The sequence below is a fragment of the Amblyomma maculatum genome, chromosome 10 (genome assembly GCF_055883805.1).
Source record: "Amblyomma maculatum isolate TAMU_Amacu chromosome 10, ASM5588380v1, whole genome shotgun sequence".
NCBI classification, from domain to species: domain Eukaryota; kingdom Metazoa; phylum Arthropoda; class Arachnida; order Ixodida; family Ixodidae; genus Amblyomma; species Amblyomma maculatum.
The window spans coordinates 173,760,738-173,785,039 of record NC_139353.1 but is presented as its reverse complement, the minus strand read 5'-3'; the positions used below and the strand labels follow the sequence as shown (position 1 = coordinate 173,785,039).

The following is a 24,302-nucleotide window of genomic DNA, read 5'->3' as shown; positions in this document are numbered from 1 at the left end:
CAAAAACACATGCTTACACAAAGTGATTATCTGCACTGTCTAGGCATCAATACATTTGCATCCTTAAAAGGTGCCATTCGGCCCCTTTTATTACAACAACAATGGCAGTGCCCCTTACCGGTACAACACAATCACTTCTTTTGTGCCAAGTACAGTACCATATCAACCAACAAGGAAGTGTTTGAGCTGTAGTTCTATTAAAACATTTCTCAAGTCTTAGCACTCTTTCATGCAAGATATATAGTACTCGGCAGGCTTGCAACTGCCTGCAGAAATCCTGTCAGTGCAAACTGTTAACATTTATTTACATGCAGTCTGAACCAACTGCTTTTCTTTAAGCTTGAAGCAGACTAGCAGCAAGATGGAATATTTAAATGAGTAGGGACAGAAAATTTTGTCCCATCTGTTCATATGTTTAAATACAAGAATCATAGTTAAACTGGTAATCTCATCCTGCTTCTGTTTCAACAGCTGCAGGAGTCAAGATAATGTTGGGAACTTGTAATCAAGTGCTACTTTTTGGCGTCTTTTGCTCCAACTCGTAGGCCTGCCTATCCCAAAAGTTGGTAGGGCAACAAATGAATAGGCAGCAAATTTTTCTATGCTTCATGTGATGAAGATTAAACTGGGCTCAGCTGGTCTCAGCTACCACAGCTAACTGGTGGCTCTTGAGGCAAATTCCTTGCACAATCTGATAACTTGTACATTATCATAAGAGCTAGCAGCCAAATGAGGCTTTGAATGCAGTTAAGCTCACTAATAATAAACCTGACGGTCACGTGGAGTTTGCTTGTATCCGAAGTTTGTAGTAAGTGGACTTGCTTTTTTACAGTCAAAAAGCAAAGATCAGAAAAAAGTGGCATTAATTGTTTGAAAAGTGTATTGCACACGTTTATCCTTTCAAATTTCATACTATCAAGCTGCTTTCTAAGCTCTCAAGCTGTACGGATTATCCGCTTCAGGGATGTGAGAAGCAATTGGAGCATCAGTGGCAGATGGTGTAGAAGGTTGGCTTCAAACCTCAACCAAGTTATACGGATCCAGTGACAAAGCTATTACAAGCCATGTCTATGCAGAATGCTCAGTGCAAGTTACTTTAGTTTTAACTGCTCCAGTGGCAAATTTGCCTCCAAATTAGGATGCACCTTCCTGTAAATACATGGACTTTGATGTAACATCTGCGTGGAAGTAGAGCCACTTAGACCTAAAAACAAGGTGGAAACTTGCACTTTATCTGAAAACCGTCAGATCATGTCAGATTTCAGTCTTCGTTAATTCGTGTGCACTGCCCGCTAGACACCGGAGTGATGCATCTATCTGTGGTCTGCATACTGTCTACATATGGCAGCAGTGCAGCGGGCAGAGATATGATTGTGCAGACAATGCAACTCTAACATGACTGGGTAGGCCATCAAGTCGTACCATGCAACCAGTATTCAAACTTATCAGATTGCTCTCATTAGTGGATGACTGGCAGTGTGCAGTAATTTAGTTTTCAACACAGCCCCTATTGGGCACTTACATTTCTCGTTCCCAGCCCTTCTAGCTTGTCGGGGCACACTTTGACCAGTGGCAAACAGCCAGTGGTAAACTGCCAATTCAAAACACATTTTTACTGTTTTTATTATTGCAGGAAGGGGGGGGGGGGGTGGCATCATTGGGGCTTGGAGACTATTTATGATCTCCGCACTCTCTAGAATAGAAGTGTGCTCTTTGATTTTGGGGGCGAATTTATGGGGCCTCCTCATTCGTTAACATAGTGGTGCAGCCACAGTTCCCTTTTTTTCTTCAAAATGCAATGCCGTAGCCCTAATACAGACAAATTGTTTTGGTAGTCCTGCCCTTTTTGTGATAAGCAGGTGTTTTGTTATAGCTGCAGCTGTTCTAAGCGGGTTAACTGCTGAGCTAATTGATTGTCAGACATAATTGCAGGGAATTCAGCACAACACTCACACAAGAAATAGGTACCCATGGTGTCCTCTTTCTTGTGTGACTGTTGCGCTGAATTCCCTGTAATTAGTTCTAAGCGGACTCGACTGTATTTTGCTTAAAAATATTTTCATTACCCTAACTACCAGTTAAAGGGCCCCTGAAACGGTACTTTCCCCTAATATTCTAGTGGATGAAGTTCATAGACGTGGGTTTTTATTAAAGCCAAATTCGGAAGCTTTGTATGAAGCCAATAATGTACAAATAATTTTCAAAAAGTGCTCCTGGTGACCGCTCACAACCGATTATTGCAACACGTTCCCTCTGCGCAAACCTTCCATGTGAAATCATCGAGGCTAGCTGGGTGCGCCCATTTATTGGTGGCTCCGAAGTGACGCGGGCAGAATGGAGCGTGGCGGGGTGAATTCACGGCTTGTTTTCTTCATTTTTTTCTTCCGCGCTGGCGTGTGTCGAGTTAAGGGGAGAAAGGAGGAGCGTCGTTTTTTATTGCCAATATTTTCGATGTTAGTGACGCTAGGTTAAAAATTTTTGCGTTAAGGAGAGGATTGATAGCATACTATTACTCGTGTGTGTTTTCTAGATTTTGTATTTAACAGAGCTGGGCAAGATACTTCAAAAAAGTATCTTCGATACTGATACTCGATACCTTGAAAAATTGTATTTCCAATACCGATACAGGATAACGAACCGAAATCGATTTCTGATACAGATACTCGATACTGTGACTTTGATACTTCGATACATCTCTGAAATCCTAATGTGATAAAGGCGGTAATATTATTAGCGAAGCTGGGAAATTTTACCATGCTTTCAGGAACTTTCAGTGGTACATATATCGCAGTTTTTGTTTCTCTGAAAGGGCTTAAACAAATTTGATAGCTCAAATTCATGAAGCTCCGCTGTCCGGGCAACTGGCCTTTTCAGAACGTCACATATTGAATTGAAGCCATGGCTACAAAACCTCCACAAGCAGCCTAGCGAACAATTTCTTTAAGATAGTGCACTTCATACGAACCACCCTGTGAGCACTAGTCACTAACTAGTTCTAATTAGCAATTAGTCATAACTAAATAGTTATGAGTAATGATCTGGAACTTCTTTCGTGGCTTTTCATTTCATATACTACACGTTAATTACCCGATGGCCCCCTCCATTTTCTCTTTAGTATAACGCTCAATGCTGCGTGCATTTGGGAAACTGAGCAGGCATTTTGATATTAGTGCAATAGCAGACTTTTGAAGCTTGCATTCTGTATTAAAAGCTAGAGGATAACAAAAATAAAATGGCTGAACGTTTTCCGAAATAGCTGCGCCATGTGGGCGTTCTGTAAACGAGGTGAACGAGATAAGCATCTCTATATAATTAATTGAGCACGCCGCACTGTTACATTTGATGAAGGAGCCCTTTACCAGAAGATAAGAGTGAAGTATAGCCGCGTCGACTCAAGTATCTTGAAGGTAGTTAACAAAGTCAAGATTCACTAAGTGAGCGTCTGGGTTATATAAAAGAAAAAGTTGTTGTTTTTAAGAGAGAGTGGATAATATGACGTCAATCAATTCGCATATTTCAAAAACATTTTAACAGTTTATTGCTTTATGAAACAAGGGTATCTTCACAAGATTTATTCACATTTCGCTGAAATGTTTTTGGCAAAAAAAATTCTTTCACCATGTATTTGTTATTCAATTTTATGTGCTGGAAAAGTGCAGTTACATAGCTTTTACGTTGTGTATTTCTTAATATTTTAGACGTAATAGTTTTTTACAGAAAAAGCCTAGTGGAAGAAAGATGTTTGTTTCAAATCAAACGCTGTAAACGACAAGATTGGCAACTGCATCGTGCCCAACTGAGGCCTTAGACGCTCATGTTCTTGCCGCCAAACAAAGCCGACATGGGAACCTCAAGGGTCTGAAGAGCTATGGTAGTGCATAAGTTACTGCGTTCATCAGCGCACTGAGCATGCTGCTTGACAAAAATCACATGCCTCAGAGACGGACAAGGAGGCGGATTTTAAAGGGTGGGAGAGCAGCTAGGGATGAAGTGCGCATGGTCCCTACTCCCTGTTTGTCTTCTTAGCTGTTTATTTTGTTCTTTGTTTCTGCGCGTCTGTTAACGGCTTAGGGGCTTCGTGGTACGCACTCGGTGCTCACAAGTAAACAACCTCATGAGCGCCTACTTGCAATTGGCTCCTTCAGTTTTAAAGAAAGGAAATATGGATAGATGGAGGCTAAGGAGACTGGTCGTTTGAAATAAACTTCTGCAAGCAAAGATGCCTCCCGGCTTGTACTAGCACCTGAGTGAGCGCCGTCAACCAAATGTCTGGCACACAGTGGTTTCACTATTTTGCGGAGTATCGAGTATCATTAATATACACGATACACCAAAAACGTATTTTCAATACCAATACTCCGATACTTTCATTTTCAGCACTCGATACCTGATACCGATACACAAAATGTATCTAAAGATAGTATCAAAGATACATGTATCTTCAATACTGCCCATGACTGGTATTTAACCTATTGAGAGCATTTACGGTGTTTCTAGTGGAGCGTTAATATCCGTATTTTTTTTTTCTAATACCATGCTGAGGGCGAGACAATATTAGGTGTTTATTACAAAAGGTAAGAATGTTTTTGCAGCAGTTTATGCAGGAGTTTTGAAAAAATAATATGAAATTGATATAGACTGGCAGCTAGCGCATTGATTTTTTTATCGCTTTTAAAACCTGCTAATGCTCCAGCAGTTTGCATAGTCTTTCAGAAAAGTACATCCGTTCAGAAAGCAAAAAACATGTTCCAAAATGGGGCAAATGAGATGTACAAAAATGCGATAGGCTGAATTTTGAAAACAATGTCCCATGTGGTGCTCTTTTCAAGTGCAACTGTGGTATTTTTTAAACTTCCTGTAACTGTACGTTCTCAGCTTGCTGCTCATTTGTACCAAATTTCATGGTCCGATGTCTTGTTGCAGGAGGACAAATTTATTTTTATTCCCATTCCATGCCCTAAATTGGTGACATTTCTACGGATAACTGCTTGACATTACAGAATGCAAGGCCATATTATTCATTCTGTGTTTGCTGCAGGACAAAATTTTAATTTTAGACATAGAGTGACTTCAGCTGTAACTTCCAGTTGCCAACTTAATCAGGATGCACACACACAACTGGTCTTGTGGCCGTATCCAGGATGTCACAGGTTGGTTGAAACCTACTTTCGGTTTGTTTCCTGGTTCCAGCTACCTTAAAGTACTTCTACTTTGAATGTTCTTTTTTACCAGAAATTAGGGACACTAAGTAATGTGATGCAATTATAGACTCAAAATGCTAAAAGAAACACCAGAGTTGCCTTTTAAAAACAGAGAAGTAGCTTTTAATTTCAGTATGGCTCAGTAGACAAGAAAGCTTTGCACCAATTTTGTAATGTGAGACTACAAAGAAAATCAGAAAAATAAATACTCTTAACTGGGATACAAAGCAACTACTGAAAGCATCGGCTAGTTCATTTCAACTTCTAACCATGTGCTAAAATTTTTAGCTCAACAGATTCCAGCACTGCATGGCCTTTGGAAAGAAGAAAATTCTCCCGCGTGCTGCTTGCCAAATGCATATACAAGACAGTGTATCAGCACAACAATGTGGTACCTATTGCAAGCGAGCACCTTTTTTGTTTGCACCTTTCTTTCTATGTCAACCGACTCCTTCCAACTGTTGTGTGCCTTTTCTTTTGTGTCGGGTTCTGTCAGAGAGACGCTTTGGCAACTGGTCTTCTGGTGAATATCCCATATCCCCTAACATGCTGATCGTTTTTTCATGCTGGGCGCACACACCTGCACACAGTCTACGACACATATGTGCAACTCTGTGTGCGTGGTTGCGATTTTCTTGCGTATGTTTCATTCATTTCTGGTGCCTTCATTTGATGCGCAGCCATGCAGAGTGCTGGGAGAGACTGAGGACAGAGTGTGTGGACAAGCAGTCGACGAGCAATGGAAGTGTGCGCGCGGTGCGCGAATGTTCAGATGTCCGAGCAATGTGTGTGATCTTGTTAAGTGTATATTTCTAGATTTGTAAATAAGTTTTTTTGGCATCCCTACAGCAATTATGCATTGTATAAGCAAGCATAATGTGTCAAAACAGGCTTTGTGGCATGTCTTTTGAACTGTTAACATAATAGTAGAGCTACTATTTCCCTAAGTCGCTCAGCAAGTCTGAAAGTGTCAATACTCACTTTTGATTGCACGTGAGGACTTATTTAAGGTAACATGTTCTAGCTAGGCCAGATTAACCTCTAGTTCGCTCGAAGGTGATAATGTGACAGCTTCAAAACTGCACCGAGTTCGACAAGAATTTTCTCAATGGTGACTAACACAACTCATTAACTGCTTCTCCTCTATTCATATATATTGCCCTCTTGTTTAAAAGGCTGCATGTGAAACTTAGGTAAGAGGTATGCCTTTTTGCAAATACTGGTAAGGCCTCTGAAATATCTCACTTACTCATTACACACACTGAAATACATAGTGACATTCAGTAGTGCCCCAGGTGTCAGTATTGTCACCGACTTTATTTAATACTGCTTTCAACCCCCCAGCATAGTGTGTACACAGCATCCCTGCAATTGTTTTGCTATATGCTATTGACATCACGGTGTGGGGCCCTCACCAAGATCTGCTCACTCAAGAGGGTGCCCTCCTATCAATCTTGGATACTTTCTCTCATTAGGCTTCGGCCTTCAGCTTTGTGTGTGCAAAACTACATGCACGTCAATTGCCAACAGCTGGGTTGGTTGGTTGGTAAACATTTATTAAAACAGTCAAGGGGCCAAAGGCCAAGATCTAGGGGTCGGCCAAGACTCCTTGGAATCTGGCAGCCACTAGAGCAAGACCGATGAGCGCTTGTTGGTCGTCCAGGGTAGAGCTGAGTAGACGAGCCTCCCAGGTATGCTGTGTGGGTGTTGGCGTGTGTTGTCGTGGACAAGTCCAGACCATATGAAGGTCTGCTGGAATACTGCAGTGTTTACACATCGGCATATACCGTTCAGGAAATATATTGTTACGTGGTGGCATGACAAGCGATGGAACACGGCGACACAGACCGACGTGATGACATGATGATGAAATATGCTTTTATGGCCAGCGGGCCTGGCGCGAGCGCTCCGCCCCGCACCACTGCCCGCTTCGTCAACTTCGTAGCAATATTATGAACCTTTTAGGATTCGGGAAAGTGTCCGTCTGGAGTTGGCGCTATATGACGGCCTTTGTCTTTGTAAGTTCTTGGTGTGGACCTGGACAGAGTTGCTGAGAAAGACAATAGTGTTGGAGCAGGTCGCGTGAAGTGATTATGGTGTCCTTCCTGACCAAGGCGAGCATGTTGGGGGCAGGATGATAAGCTGCTCGGAAAGTGAGCCCTCAAGCTAGCTCATGTGCTTACGCTTGAGACCCATGTGGGCCGGAGCCCATATCAGGAGGGTCAGGTGTTTAGGAGGATTTGATATGAGTACGCAAAATGGTACGGCTGAACACGGCTGGTCTCGAGGGAGAGAGCGCTTCTCTTCTCTTACGGCCTCTTCAATGGGGTCTGTTTCCACCGCCCGCCGCAATTCGGTGGGGTCGCCACCGCCCCACTGCTGCTCCTCCGCTACAGCCGTTCACGCGCAAAGGAAACGCGCGCTCACTTTTAGCTTCGTCCGCGTCAGTTGCAACCGGCAGGTCCTGACATTTCGCCCCTTATGGTTTATACAAAGTCCGTAATCAACATAGAACATTTATCGTGTACGAGGAATAAAATACAGTCAACAATCCGCTCAAGCGCGCGCTCCTTCGTCAGTGCGGCCATGCACGGTCGAATGAAGCTTCGGGTACACTTCAACATTTTTTACCCCTAAGTTTTGTACAAAAATAAATTTAATAGGTTATGCAATGTGACTGAATGTTTTAAGCAGGTGTAGCGTGACCTGACGTGAGTTCATGGTGGAAATTATGTCAACCGCTACCGTTTTCGTTTACATCAGAAGAGGCACCGGCAAAAATTCATGGCGCGTCTCAGCTAGATTCAGAGTAAAGAACAAAAATTTACTCATATAGTAAAAATTTCACTTGTCTAGTGGAGTGGGCTGTTCTAGCTTCGTTCAAAACATATCAGTCGGTTGAAAGACCGAAGATGTATATGTAGTCTCGCGACTACTTTTAATCAAGGAAATGGGCATAAACAGTTAAGCAGAATCAAAAAGAGCGGCAAAAAAATAAAAAATGTGTCCTTCAATTACACATTGCACTATATATTCATCAATTCAGCAAAATGCGACCTGCGTCTAGAAAATTCAGTCTCAAAATCTTCCTGCACGGCTTGTGCACATAAGGAGTTGGCCTCTCGGTCTTTTCTGTCACTTTTCTGGTATAATTAATTGAGAAGAAGAATTCTGAGAAATTTTTCAAATATCAAAGAAGCGTACCTAATAACATTGCTGTTGTCAATTCCTTTCGGGCAACTCAGTGTTGAATTCTGAAATGCTGACTGAATCAGGATCTTAAGTACTTCGAGAACATTTGTGTGTAGTAGGTGCACGGCAGCTTTATCGAGAAAAAAAAAAAAGCCTGTCCAATAGGGCAACAAGCTCTGGTTTCGGATAATGCAATCCACTAGAATATTGTCCTCGTAGAAGAGCGTACTACATGGGGCTGCTTCTTTCGCTAGTTTCAAGAAGAATAGCGCAAGCGTCACACCCGAAGTTGATTAACTAAACGATATATCCAGCGACGTAAGGAAAACTGGAATATGTGACAGTGGGAAATGGGATGGTAGGAGATGCCATCACTTCCTTCAATGCCTTGATTTTGCTCTCAGATGAAACGTCCGTCTTGACAATGTAGTCATGTGGCACTAGCTGTTACGGTCCTCGCATCTAGCATGCCATTCCCTTCCGCACATTAACCTTACTTTCCCGAAGAGAGCCTCAATGGGTCGCTATATAAGGCTTGAAATGAGTCTTCAGTGAGAGTGTCCTTCTTTAACGCTTTAGAAGTTTCTTGCATACTTCCGATATAGCAGGTGAACTCATTTGTAAGTCACTGCATCGAGTATCACCTTCATCATTTATTGGCCTCTTTTTACCACTTCGAGCACAAGTGGTGTCATGAATATCAAACCATTTTTTATTGTTTTCATAATAAGATTAATATCATGTAAAAATTTTATAAAACAATGTTTATTTGCAAAATTAAAATAATGCTTATAATGTACACATTGGCTAATATATGAATTGTAGTAACATTTAAAACTCAACCCTACAACGTTTACTTTGACTGTTATACTAATACTTTATATCATGCAAGCATTTTGCAATTTACATTTTTATGAAATTATTTTCATCTTCGGTGCTACATGAATGGTTTCGCATCTAGCGCTGAAAGACGGTTTTGCTGTTGCAGATGAGTTGCTGTCATGTCAGCCTTGAAGAAGCTTCGATGTGATCAGTTTTTTTTTTTTTTTTTTTTTTTTTTTTTTTTTTTTTTGCTATTCGTGGGCTTGGGAAAAATTCGGATTAAAATGGACAAAAGTAGGTACCATGCCGCAATGCATGTCATAAGCTTGAAGAACGTTTGCAGAGCGACAGTGTTTATATATAAAGACTCGGTTCACGTGTAAAGTATGCTGACATGCCGCTGGAGTATCTACCTTCCGTGTTCTTTTATTCCGGGGCTGCACACACCACGAAACAAGCGAGCGACGCGAAACCATGCAAAAGCCACCCGCCGCCGCTGAGAACAGTGAGCAGGTTGCGCCCCTTGCGGTGGCGGAAAGCGTGACTCGAGGAGAAAAGTTCCCATTGTTCACGCGGCGATTGAGAAGGCCGTAAGAAAGAGCGCGCGCTCTCCCTCGAGACCGGCCGTGGGCTGAAATACAGCCATGAGTAAAAATAAGAATGGCGCACTGTGAGTCACTTATGACTACTTTAGCTTTAGGAGTGGAGAGCAATAGCTACTTCCTGCGCTGTAGAGATATGTGAAGTGTGTACGGAACAGGAGGCATGAAGAGCCATGTTCTCATCTGTGGCAACCACTGTTGCAGCAGTCCGAGTAGGATGGTCTGCCGCGTCTGTGTAAAGTATGTCAAGTCGGACAGCATATCGCTGTTGGAGTGACGCGGCCCGAGCTTCTCTGCGATCTAGATGATGATTTGGTTTGTGGGGTTTAACGTCCCAAAGCAACTCAGGCTATGAGGGACGCCGTAGTGGAGGACTCCAGAAATTTTGACCACCTGGGGTTCTTTAATGTGCACCAACATAGCACAGCACACGGGTGCCTTGCCTTTTGCCTTCGTTGAAAAGCAGCCTCCTCAGCCAGATTCAATCCTTGGGTACAGCAGTCGAGCGCCATAACCACTGAGCTATCAAGGCAATATATTTGTTCATGACTCTTTTCAAACACCTTGCTGTGGACACCTGCAAAGATCAGTATGATACCTATCAGTATGACCAATGAGCTCCTTTGCTTCTGCATGGCCAAAATATACTGCATTTACTAAAGTGCTGTACACAAGAAAATTATTGGAATTGCAATGCAACTATCAAATTTAGTCAGAGCTGTCTACTTGATAATGGAGACTACTAAAATCAAACCTTTGGGCTTGTTTATGCCACAACTAATAGCGCTCTTGAGATATGTCAACAATTGCTTCTGCATTCTACACAAAAGCATCGCAAGGTTTTCAAACATCTGATTTCTCGTGAAGAACAACTGCAAGTAGGGCATTTCTGCATCCTGTGCAGACAAGGAATAGAGAAGGTGGATGGCAATAATCTATTTTAGGTGTTCTCTTAGAATGTGGTTCTCACTGCTTATTTTTTTGTCTTCTGAAACAAATGCACACTGGAAGAGAATCTTTATCTGTTCTCTCAGTAGTTCACAGTGAACGAGTGGCACAGGTAATTTAGCCACTTTGCAAGAAATAGCTACTGCAATCTGGGAAGCTTTGGTAATTAATTGAAAGTGGTGAAGAGAGATCTTGAATGAAGTGGCTACCAAGAACTGTTTTCAGCATGATGACACAACAAAGTGAATGATGCAAGCACCAAGGAAACCAAAGACAAAACACAGAAATATGCTCCATTTTTCTAATTGACAAATGTTGGCAATATTGTTCTGACTTTCTGGACAGCATGACACACTTATATGAACACCTCATACGACACTAATAAATATGAAAAGGAAGGCTTGACCAAATTGGTCAAAGTGAAAGATTTGACACATCAAATTTCCCAGTCTTGTTTACACAATTCTGTGCAACAGCTGGCCTTCAGCAATACCAGAAATAATGTGGCCTTTCAATGAGGTTAGCAAGAACCATGTAACAACAGCCAAAAAGGAAAGACTACACCTAAGACTCCTGATCATCCAGATGATGACAAACATATTTACCAAGTTTTATCTTTTCCACAAAGGGGGTACTGCGCTAAAAAACACACGGACAAATGAAGTGGTGGACAGGACGTGCGCAGACTCAAAACTTAATTTTAATGGCTGAAAGGTGACATATATATATATATATATATATATATATATATATATATATATATATATATATATATATATATATATATATATATATATATATATATATACAGTGAACAAAAGTGATCCTTCTGTTGCACTTGCAGATTGTGAGGTGAAGTATTTGGAAGCAAACATGTGACGGCAGCGCTGATATGCATTTGGATGGCCTCGGGCTTCACCCTATAGCTTGATAGAACTTATAGACATTATTTAAATATGCGCAATGTCAAAATAAATTGTTGCAGTTAGCATGTCGTGCAACAAATCTCCACTGGCGTGTACTTATTCGTAAGTAATGTACAAAATCAACATTTCAGTTCCCGAGCCAGCTGAAAAAGATAGCTACGATCTTGCAACCTCCTGTGATAAGCATCTCTCCCCATAAGCATAGCTCACTAAACTGAAACATCTAGCTGCTAGGAAAAACGATACTTTAGCGTCGTTACCCAGGGCCAGTTTTATTTTTGGCAAGCGATCTTTCACACACTTCACTGCTCTCCTCCTGGCATCGGATAAAGACTTTCTCGATGCACAGCATGGTACAAAATATGAAGAGGCAACAAACCTTTCGCAACAAATCACAGTCACTCACTTGCCGAATAACAGCTTTGAAATTAGTCTCATCGCGATCACGGTGGAAGATCTTTCACACACATCACTGCTCTCCTCCTGGCATCGGATCAAGACTTTCCCGATGCACAGCATGGCACAAAATATGAAGAGACAACAAACCTTTCGTAACAAACCACTGTCACTCACTTGCCGAACAACACCTTTGAAATTAGTCGCTTCGCGTACTTAACCGCAGAATATTAGGCGGCCAATGCGGGCGGCCATATGCAAGCAACGAGCCGCGAACTGGCGTCCCAATCAGTTCCAATGTTGTCATGACAACGCCGGATGTGACGTTAAGACAACCAGCGCGACTAGCGGCCAGTGCGGCTATGTACGCTGAGAAGTAAATACGCGGACGGGTTTCTTGGCATTGTAGTTTGAATATCGTAGCCGTGTGGCCGTACGTGTTCCTTTCCACTTGTTATAATACTCCTTGAGCTTCGGCCTCGCGTACTGCTGTTCGTCAAGCAGCATGCTGTGATATTCCCATGCGTTCTCTTAGTTACAGATAGCACCGTCTCCGACCTGTGGACTCTGCGACGCTAGTTCTGCAATGCGTGGCAGCCCGCCCTTGTCGATGATACATGCCTGCAGTATGTTGCAAGTAACTGGTGTATTCAGCATTCCATATACTTACTTGCATTTCTCGAAATTTATACGAGTCACTGCCTTTGGATCATCCGAAAGTACGTATACAATCGGACTGAGGTGTACAGCGCAAGTTACGCAACACATGGGATGCGAAAAAACATGGAATCTTGCTGTCATTTTTATCGTTGTCCTCGACTTCGACACCACTATTTAGTAGCAGTCGTAAACTTTAATCACCTGGAAATACCAGTATAAAAAGGCCGGTTGGAGCCTGTAATTTGTACGAAATTGCCTCTCTATCCTGGATTTCAAGAGGTCGGTTAGTGTATCCGCAGGGCAATTGTTTTGCCATTTTCGTTGCCTTTATCGGATGTACAAACACGGAACTCGGTGTCCAATTGATGCAGGCAGCTTGGCACAGCTAATCTATTATGAAGCTCCGGTGCGGTAGCCAGCCCGGGACTAACCGGGAAATAGAACCTCAACCGGGAAGGCCAGCTATTCATCACAGCTCTCAAGCGACTTGCTGCCGGCCTACTGGACTAGTCATGCAACCGTGGAATCCAGGTATATTTTCAAGTAAACTTCTGTACTTAGGAGTGCCAGGAGGTAGACCGCCCGCGTAAAGAAAAAATGCTCTCGACATCTCCCGACGCAGTCCTGCCTCTAGTTTTGCTCCTAAAGTTAAAGGCTCGAAGCGCAAGCTGTGAAAGTCCTGGTATTTTTGCACAGTATTTATCTTCCAGCTGCTCTAGCTCTAGACAGTTCTTGTATCTAATTCCTGTATTTTTTTTTTATTTTTTTGTCTCAGAAAACATCCCACGATGTCCTATTCGATCGATGTTATTTCTACCTGCCCTGTTGTGCTTATCATTGTAGACAAGCATGTAGACTAGTGTTAAAACAATAAATAAACAGTGCTGCGTTCGTGATTCCATCTTTGTCCAGTCATTGCCCTTGCGACTAGTTGCAGCATGCACCAAAAACAAAGCTTGCCAAGTAATTATTTCCTCTGCCTTAGGGAAAACAGGCCAGCTGTGAAAGCTGCAACAATATGGACTGATATCCCTTCATATTGTTTCACACAATCATGCTAATGATGTGTTGCATCTTCAAAGATCTAAGCAGTCTGCTTGCCAGCGCAAGACGGAACATTTATTGCGGACTGCATATTAGTTGTGTAGTGTCAAAATGCACACATGCATCTCTATTTCAGGTCATACAATACCCTCGGGTGGTCACAGAATACTCCATATGTCATGATAGCCAACTGCAGCTATGGGATAAAAAAGGTATATGGACATAAATCATTGCAAGAGTAACAAAACAGCGTAAATTTGCACTGTTAAAAATATTAAACACTACACAGCGAAAGTAGTTTTGCTAGAACCATTGCTGTGACTGACATGGCAAACAGTGCTTGTTGCCTTTAGTGATGTGTTGAGCACAAGGCCTGCATGGAGATTTTAATCCTGTCTGTTAGGTGGAGTTATGTCCTGTTTTTTTTGTGTTGTCATGCATGCAGGCCAAGGTAATGCCATATCGTCCTTGGTTCCAACGCTGCAATTCTGAGAAAGTGACTGCCAACACAGGTCCAATGTACACCGTCCTACTGCTGACCGTGTATATTCCTAAGTGATGTCTAAGTCTTGGGCAGACACTAATCGACGCAGCTCACAAAGCAACATTCCTGCCAAGGTGGTTGCTTACCATAAAAACCACATGCCATAGCTGCCATTCATGGCAGCCCAGAAGTAATGAAGTGCTGACGAAACATATTTCAGATGTTCAGTGAGTTTACACAAGAGGGAGTTGTTAATATGGTTAATTAGTCACCAGTGAAATTTACACTGTATTTATTTTGTTAAACAAAGCTCCTTTTGTGGAGTAAAACAAGCTAAAATTAGCCACAGGCACAAAGTAGGCAAATGGCAATACATATTGAAATACTTATTGTGAATTATGTTCTATTGTCGGATTCCTTTGAAGGGACACTAAGGAGGATGGAAAGCAGTTTTCCTGTATCGCTAAGATACAGTGTTCTAATCTTAGAGACCACACTAGTCGCTTTGGGACGTTAAACCCCACAAACCATTAAAGAGACCATTTAAAATGAAAGCAGAGGTTTTAAAAGGATGGAAAGACCAAGAAACAGAACAAAGATGCTGCCATTACCGGCCAATTTTGCAAGTAAAATGCATGCTTCCACACAGAAGTTTTGGTGCAGATTACTGCAAGATATATTGTGTCGTGAGCCACTCTAATGTGGCAGTGACACGTCCTTTTCAGCAAGGTCATCATGAATCGACTCATGGGAAGGCTTCCAATTTAAATTTTCTCACCAATAAATACTATATGCCACAATTGCTGCCGGACAACACAGCCATAATGAGAGAAATAATCAAATATTTACTGAGACCAATGACTGAATGGAGTTGTCCTCAGTGTCACTTTAAAAGGGTGAACTGAAGCATTCAAGCAAAGTATGCACTGATGCATGTGAGAAAATATTCTGAGGTAACACAATCTTTGCTCTAACAGAAGACTGGCAACTTCACCACAAAGAGGGAAAACAGCTGCCCAGGTACACTGGTACAGCACATACAGGAATCGCAATAATTAGCAGACATGCATTGCAATTCACAGAATGTCACGAAATGTGGTCGCTAGGTTAAATGTAATAGCATTAAATGTGCAAGCATATTTTGCAGATTGTCGAGATTTATGTTGCTTCAATTATTTATTTCATATATACGGCAACACCTTTGGTCACCATAAAAAGGGCGTGTAGGTGCCAGGAAAGGGGTCAGATTAGATGTGCTAGGTTTTTCTCCTGGAGGAGCAAGGAGAGAATCATTCTCCTGTAACCAGTTGACGGTGGATTCATCCAAATGTGAAGGTCCGATGTTCGACGACCCAAAAGTTACCTAAACGGGCATCTCTGCCAGCCGTCGACCAGAGCATATGCAACAGAGGTGGTCATGTGTAGCCTAAGCACGGACATCTGCACGAAAGAAGGAAAAAAAAAAAAGAGCTCACATTTTGGGTATCGCATCAACAATATGTGTAAGCCCACACAGCAACCAAAAATGACATACGACGCATGAATATGTCAGCGCAACTTAACAGTGTTGGCCGTTTATGTCATATTGTAATTATGGTGCAGTGAGGCTTGCTGATGAATTAAACAGGATCTGCTCATCACAAACCTCTCAGCAGCACCTTCCCACAATCAGTGTCCTGACCTTTCAATAAGATAGCTTTCTCCTCCTCGCATTGCTAGAATGCATCAGAACGTTCTTGCTCACAGCATATAAATATGATCAATATGATAAAGCTCACCATGAATGTCATTACGGTTTCTTCCCCTCCCCCCTTATCATCTGTCTGTACTGTATGCACAGCTCTCTTGACCTATCCACATCCAAATGAGAACTTAAGGGAATAGTGAGGGCAAAATGAACTTGGTCTATACCAATAAATTACTGTGTTCTAATAATGAAACACAGGCTTTTTCTATGGTAAAAGTTTTATAGATTACAAAAGTATGGAAACTAAAATACAGCTAAGCCACCAATGGCCACTTCTGTAAGTAAACCGCGGTGACGTTACTTAATGTTTACTCCGGCAGATCTCCAATGCACGACTACACAGCCGTTCACTACTGATTGATGATAAGTGTGTTTTGCAGCATGAGCTGCATCTCGTAAGGATTAAGGGGACTCTCCTGGAGAAATTTGTGATGGCTACATGACATTTTCTGAATTGTGACCATGTGGTCTGTGCATGTACAACAGTATGGTGCATGCGCAGAAATAAAAATTGCCTGCAAGCAAATTTCTGGTCTGAAGCCCTGAGGCACTAAAGCCACTCTCTTGTCGTTAGAGTGTGACGCCACGCACCATGTGATGGGTGCATAATAAAAAGCATATAAATGGCACACGGCTACGAATGTGATTTGAACCCATGGCAAGCTATACAGGTCAGATTCTCTGGGCGCTGCATTAAACAACTTCACCTAGCTTCACCTATAGCTTCACCTTGACATTGCACGCATTATACAGCCACTTTCTCATGCTGCGCATCACTGTCTTCATCAACTTCCACTTGTGCACAGTTTAGTCACAAAGCAAGACCATGCAGACAGAAAACATTTCAACATGTGGTTACTGAAAAAAAAAAAAAATCGTCTAATGCTCATTTCATATGCCTTAGGGAAACCCTCCAAGGTTAAGAAGACTTGCAATAAAAAGTGATTACTCATTGCCATCCAACCGATGGCAGCCCTATGTATGTATGTATAACTTTATTAGGGAGCCGGCAAACGACGGGTTAAAGCGTCGTGACGCTGGCCAAGCGTCTACCCGGGGTTAAGCCCTACTCTGCACTACCTCATTTGGCCCGTTTGTGGTGGGTTGTGAGGCTTGTGCTTTTCGAGCGCACCCCGGGCCTGCTGGACGGCCCATAGTTGCATGTCCTTGTCTGTATTCTGCACAGCACTCTGAAGTTCCGGCGGGTATGTCCTGGATGCAGCTTCGGTCGGGAACCTGGCACAGTCCCACATGATGTGCCATTGGTCCGCCGGACCCACTTGACATACACTGCACATATCACTCGTGTAGATGTCTGGGTGGAGGACGTGTAGCATTGCCGGGGCTAGGAGCGACCCGGTTTGCATTTGCCTTAGGACGACCGCCTCCTCCCGACTAAGTGCCGGGTGAGGCGGCGGCATTGTCCGTCGAGCTAGGCGGTAAAATTTTGTCACTTCATCGTAACTGGTCATTCGGTCTTTTGTTTCGAACCACCATTCGGAACGGTCCTTCTCGGGGGCGCGGAAGGTAAGCGCTCGCGCCGCCGAATGGGCCGTCTCGTTGTGATTCGGTGAGGATGCACAATCTCCCGCGTGCGCAGGGAACCACTTGATGCGGATAGTGTTGCCGCGGTCTTGAAGCTGGAGCTTACTGATGATGGCGGCCGCCTGCGCGCACACTCGCCCCTTGGCAAAGTTGCGCACAGCGTTCCTCGAGTCGCTGAGCACGGTGCGACACTCGGCCTCCGAGATCGCCAGAGCGATGGCAACCTCCTCGGCGTCTGTGGCGTCCGTGCACCGCACGCTCGCTGCCGTTGTTTTGATGCCGGTAGCCGCCGCAACGGCCACTGCCACGAATCCTTCTCGCTTGTATTCCGCAGCGTCCACGAACCGGGCGTGCGGGTCCTGGGCGTGTTGCTCGACGAGGACTTTGGCCCGCGCCTGCCGCCGTTCTTGGTTGTATTCGGGGTGCATGTTTTTCGGGATGGGGTCCACGTGGATGTGGGCCCGCGCCTCATCGCTGATCTCGCACGATTGCCGACTGGGAGCTCGGGGATTGTAACCCAGGGACGTCAGTATACTGCGGCCTGTCTTGGTGGTAGATAGGCGCTCCATTTGCGCCGTGAGCTGCGCCTCGGCTATTTCTTCTAAGGTGTTATGGACGCCGAGCTGCAGGAACCGAGCCGTACTCGTGGTCCCCATTAATCCCAGCGCCGTCTTGTAAACCCGTCTGATCAGCGTGTTTATCTTTGTCCGGTCCGCGGCCTGCCAGTTGAGGTAGGCCGCAACGTAGGCGATGTGACTGATCACGAACGACAGCCCTATTGCTACAAGAAAAGATATGCAGCTTTTTCAACCAAAGAGGTTTTGATAAAGCTGCATAGCTTTCGTTTGCAGCCTTATCGCTGTGCTTTGGTGGATGCTTATGAGTAATTACTCCCTTATTCCACTAGTCTTGTAGGTCAGAGGGGAAGGGGGTAGTTTGATAACGCTGGGGGCTTCCATCGGCCGAGTCCGTAACTCTGTCTTCTTTTTCAGACTGTTCTACGCCAGACTGTTCTACGCCATTTCTGTGAGAGCAAAGCTTACTGCCTTCTTGTCGTTGTTTTATTCGTGCTGCAAATGGGTTTTACTCTACAAGTAGTTCTGTTGGTCATGACACCACAGGTGCAAATCAAATGTTGCATTTTGATTGTTTTCGGAGTAATAAATGCACCTCTTGCTGCCAAAAAAATATCAACCTACCTGGAAGAATCCACATAACGATTTTTTTTAGATGAGTAGGATGAAGCTGACTGCAGCGTCCCTTTAGGGAAGCAGCAGTGCAAAACTTAAATAACTGGAAGGATGTAAAAGCTGAGAAGCTATTCTATATCTAATCGATAAATTAGACAAAAAAATTGAGTTGCTGCACATTAGTCGCTGCAAGGTATTTACTAAGGTAATCGCTAATAGAATCAGGACAACCTTAGACTGCAATCAAGCAAAGGATCAAGCAGGGTTTCGGAAACGGTACTCTACTATCGATCATATCCATACCATCAATCAGGTGATAGAAAAATGCTCGGAATATAACCAGCCCTTATACATAGCATTCATTGATTACGAAAAAGCATTTGACTCAGTTGAAACCTCGGCGGTGATGCAGGCATTGCGAAATCAGGGGGTAGACGAGCCGTACGTGAAAGTGCTGGAAGATATATATAGTGGCTGCACAGCAACCATAGTTCTGCATAAAGAAAGTAACAAAATTCCCATAAAGAAAGGGGTTAGGCAAGGAGACACAATCTCCCCAGTACTATTCACAGCTTGTTTAGAGGAAGTATTCAGAGACTTGGAATGGGAGCAGTTAGGGATAAGGGTAGATGGAGAATACCTCAGTAATCTGCGATTTGCTGATGACATTGCCTTGCTAAGCAACTCGGGAGATGAACTGCAAATAATGATTGATGACCTAGACAGGAAAAGTAGAAAGGTAGGCTTGAAAATCAATATGCAGAAGACTAAGGTAATGTTCAACAGCCTCGGGAAGGAACAGGAGTTTACATTAGGTAGCGAAATACTGGAAGTAGTAGGCGAATATATCTACTTAGGACAGGTAGTAACCGCAGATCCGGACCATGAAAAGGAAATAACAAGAAGAATAAGATTGGGATGGACCGCATTTGGCAAGCACTCGCAGATTATGACTAGCAGCTTACCGGTATCGCTCAAGAGGAAAGTATACAACAGTTGCATCTTGCCTGTACTCACCTATGGGGCTGAAACGTGGAGGCTAACCAAGAGAGTTCTACTTAAGTTGAGGACAACCCAGAGGGCTATGGAACGAAAAATGGTAGGGGTAACATTAAGAGATAGAAAGCGTGCAGAGTGGGTCAGAGAAATAACTCAAGTTAACAACATTCTAGTGGAAATTAAGAAGAAGAAATGGACATGGGCAGGACATGTAGTGCGAAGAGAGGATAACCGATGGTCGTTGAGGGTAACAAACTGGATTCCAAGGGAAGGAAAGCGTAGCAAGGGGCGGCAGAAAGTTAGGTGGGCGGATGAGATTAAGAAGTTCGCAGGGGTCAAGTGGATGCAGCTAGCACAGAACCGGGTTAAGTGGAGAGATATGGGAGAGGCCTTCGCCCTGCAGTGGGTATAATCAGGCTGATGATGATGATGATGAGTCCCATAGGCATCTGTACTTCGGTGAACCTCCAAAGTTTACTACTTTCTTTCTTTCTTTTTTTTTTTTTTTACATACTGCCCATCGAAATTTCTCAGCTGTGTACAGCCCAGCCAAGGAACTGAGTGAAGGCATTCCTTTCATTACAATTTCTCAAGAAATGCAACTGTGGGTGTGTTTTCTCTAATTCTGTCTGCTTTCTTACTAAACATATGAAAATTCTAATAGTACCTAGCCATACAACAAGGGGAAGTTTGCTGCTGGAGAAGAGTAAAAATACTGGCATATTTCTGTAGATCTTTCCCTGTGATGACAATAGTAACAGAATATCTGTTTTGCAGGAATTTATATTTTCTCTAAGCTGGGGACAGTGGCGGCATTGCTATGGGCAAAATATTTTTCTTAGCTGTGGTAGATATGACCAGCCTTATTTAACTAATAGCTATTTTTAAATTAGCAATTGAGTGCTTTAAACTATAGCTGTAATGAAACATTATTCGTCTTATTTAAATCACCTTCAGGGGCTCCCCCACGCACTAACATTAGAGGAGAGGAGAGGTGTCAAAACCTGGGAATTCACGAAGTGCTTGCAAGAGTATGGACGGAGGTCTGGTTCCACCTGGAGCGGGCATGTCGCCTCTTTAACGAGCAGAAGTTCTCGGAGCTCCGGTGTCGGCCGCCTGTTATTATTTTTTTTTTTTTGTGATGGGTGGTAGACTTTGTTTTGTTGTGATTTCATTTAAATATCTATGTTTGGGGGCATGACATGGATGGTATAAGTAGGATAGAACTTAAAAGAAAACAGCAGTTGCTAACAATGAACAATGAATGTTTCCCGGCATGTGTGTGACTCCACTGAACGGCAAACAATCAGTTTTTGATGTGCAAGTACACCAAACAAGCAAGAAGCATTGAGAGTATTCTTCAGCTGGTAATTTTGTCTGATGGTTAGCTTCTTATTTAGGTAACCAGAAAGACCTTAAACAGACTATTTTCTGTGACGAAGAAATTGTGCATGGCAGTTACTGCAGACTTAAGTTGTATCCGAGACTATAGAGGGGAAGCAGTTGTTATATTTATTTTTGTTGATGTGTCGCATAGGACAAGCAATATTTATGACTCCGACATTGATGAGAAATTGCAAATGAACACTTTACACAAGGGCAGAGGTCGTACTTATGAAAAAAAGAAAAGAAACTAAAGAACAAGGACTACATAAAATGTGTTGAGAAACTATATGGCATTTCAGGTTACTAGCAAACCTAAGAATGCTGCAAAACATGTGCACCTTTGCACCATGATATAACAGATCAACATAAAGCTATACACGTGCAGCCTTTTATGCAATGCACACAGAAATTCCCAGTGCTCCTGCTGCTATTGGAATAAACGGTAGAATTTCACCCCTGGTGGGCACTTCACGCAGGTGCATTGAGCATCCAATGATGCAGTATTGTATGCGTGACATTGCGAAATCCTTACAACTGCAAACATACTGCCTTATGCCGCCGTGAAACACCAAGGCATAGGCTTCCACTGGGGATCACATAGCGTCGCTTCCATCTTGTGGTGTGATTGTTATACTTGCACCGTGGCTCTGTCGCTTTGAAGTTAGGATTGTTATTGTATTCGCCGTACTCTCTTTCATGAGGAAGTCATAGTTTCTTCCACCATAAGCCAGCTAAAGACAATGTGTCCCTTTGCATACATGCTCGTCTCCCAGCGCTATTAATAAAATTCTCAGTAGTGTGCAAAAAAAAAAATAACAAAATATCTTAGAAAAACAAGGGGGCTGTACATACCCCTTAGGTTGTGTGTTGGGCATCACTGCATCACTGACCTTCATTTTAATGGTGGGCTCGTTACTGCCCGCTATCTAGGCAGCGGGCAGTTACATCATCTTTTACTGTCAAGTTTCAAAGATATTCAAAGCAACATTCTTATTTCGAAAATTTACATTTTAAAATGTCCTGCCGTGTTTCTTACCCCTAAAGCTAGGTATACTTTTTTTATCTGGACGCGGAGTGTTCGACTGCCACAAAGAAAATATGGTCGAAAAAAGTCAGCAGACTGTCCTTCAGATGTGAAGCATTTGCTACATTGTACAGAAAATGCTTTGGACTTCTGCACACTATGCCATTTCATACACAACATGCAATGCTGCCAAAGGCAGTATGCCTGAGTACCGACTGCATTCGTGCCCGAGAAACAGTTTGTCCTACATCCAAGTCCAAAGTGCCGACATGGATCGTCCAACTGAGCTATGGAGACATCTATCTTAACACTGAGCGTATTCATCAGTGCCACCCTTGACTACAGCAACGGATGCAGAATTACCAGCATTACCGTATCTGTCATGTGGAATGTGATGAAACAGTGAAGCAGTGTGAGAACCTCCTTATAGTGCCAATGGCATCAAGACTACCAGAACAGAAGCTGTCATTAAGTTACTGGCCAGACAACAGAAAGGAAATCAGCAGCTCTTTATGTAGCCAACAGCCACTGTGACTAAACAATGTTGAGGAGAATGTTTTCTCTTCTTAGTTCGTAGTTCTGGTAAATGGAGAATGAGGTTTGCATTTTTTTTTTTTACCTAACAGACTATTTGAGAGAAAATAAAACAATCCTACTCACTGAAAATGAGGTTCAGTCATTTATTCGTCTTAATAAGCTTTGGCGGGTCGCGATGGTTCGGTACATACATCGCCACTAACTGCTCAGATGCTTTAAACTGAAGGAGGAGTCAAGAAAATGTGCAATAAGGAACTGTGACATCAAAGTTACACAGGCCTACGCGAATGGTATATAACAACACGAGCCCTTTCAAAGCAGTTATTTTCATAGCTGCAGATAAATCAGGTCATAAATGTATGGCACTGCAGTGTTCTAAAAGGTGAGGGAATTGTTATTTTGAATCTATGGAGCAATGTCCTGTAGTAGATGATTTTGGTGCACGAAATGCTGTTTTAAATACAATAAAGGTTATACACATATATTTCATGCAGAACTTTACAAGGAACAAAACATTTTAGAAATGTTGCAAACAAGGTCCAGCCATATGTATGCATTGAGCATTATCGGCAGGTGGCCAGCTTCCACGATACACACGTCTTAGGATCCGGGATTTAGAACTGACATGAACAGTCGTTCCTTCAGGAAGAACGTTAGTCAAGTAGTGACTAACGTTCTTCCTGAAGGAACACCAACCGGAACGACGCCCCTTTTTATACTGGTATTTCGAGGTGATTAAAGTTTACCACTGCTGCTGAATAGTGGTGTCGAAGTCGAGGACAACGATAAAAATGACAGCGAGATTCCATTCAAGTACTCGATCGGAGACGAGTTTTTCGCATCCCATGTGTTGCGCTACTTGCGCTGTACACCTTACTTCCGGATGATCCAAAGGCAGTGACTCTCGTAAATTTCGGGAAATGCAAGTAAGTACTTGACTTGCGACATACTGCAGGCATGTTCCATCGACAAGAGCGGGCTGACACGCATTGCAGAACTAGCGTCGCAGAGTCCACAGGTCGGAGATGGTGCTATCTGTAACTAAGAGAACGCATGGGAATATCACAGCATGCTGCTTGACGAACAGCAGTACGCGAGGCCGAAGCGCAAGGAGTATTATAACAAGTGGAAAGGAACACGTACGGCCACACGGCTACGATATTCAAACTACAATGCCAAGAAACCCGTCCGCCACCATCGCCACAGCCATGTCCGGCTTGCGAGCGATCACGGAGCCGGCGACACTGGCGACCAGGGGCCGTATTACGCACCGCTCTCAAACGGATCGCTCTCAAAATCGCTCTCAAAGGCCTATGTCCTATTGGTCAGTTCTGACCGGTCAGTTCTGCGTCACCGGTGGACGTCATCAGACGTCATGAACACGAAAGAAATGATGACGTTAGGCACCTAAATATGGCCGCCAATTGAGAGCGTTTTTTTGAGAGCGACAGAAGCAGTCTCAAACGTTTGAGAGTGAAAATGGCGGCCGCGTAAATTGCGATGCGCCGCTTTGAGGCATTGTATCGGCGATCCACAGCGAAGAATGAAGCACGAGGACGCGTTTGACTTGCCGGACAAGTTGCTCCGGCTCTGTTCAAC

At 43.3% G+C, this 24,302-nt stretch overlaps 2 long non-coding RNA genes across 3 annotated transcripts; one reads left to right on the top strand and one right to left on the bottom strand.

Moving 5' to 3' along the window:
- The first annotated feature begins 13,717 nt into the window (after positions 1-13,717).
- Positions 13,718-20,944, top strand: LOC146177957 (uncharacterized). Its single transcript, XR_014701116.1, has 3 exons — positions 13,718-14,003; positions 18,560-18,593; positions 20,714-20,944. It is a non-coding gene; the product is annotated as an uncharacterized LOC146177957 (long non-coding RNA).
- LOC146177956 (uncharacterized) lies at positions 15,486-23,955 on the bottom strand. Of its 2 annotated transcripts, none has more exons than XR_014701115.1 (3): positions 23,847-23,955; positions 22,827-23,744; positions 15,486-15,715 (listed from the first exon to the last, which is right to left on the bottom strand). It is a non-coding gene; the product is annotated as an uncharacterized LOC146177956 (long non-coding RNA). The 2 variants fall into 2 exon arrangements; XR_014701114.1 differs by having other exon boundaries at positions 23,654-23,744.
- Positions 23,956-24,302: the final 347 nt, after the last annotated feature.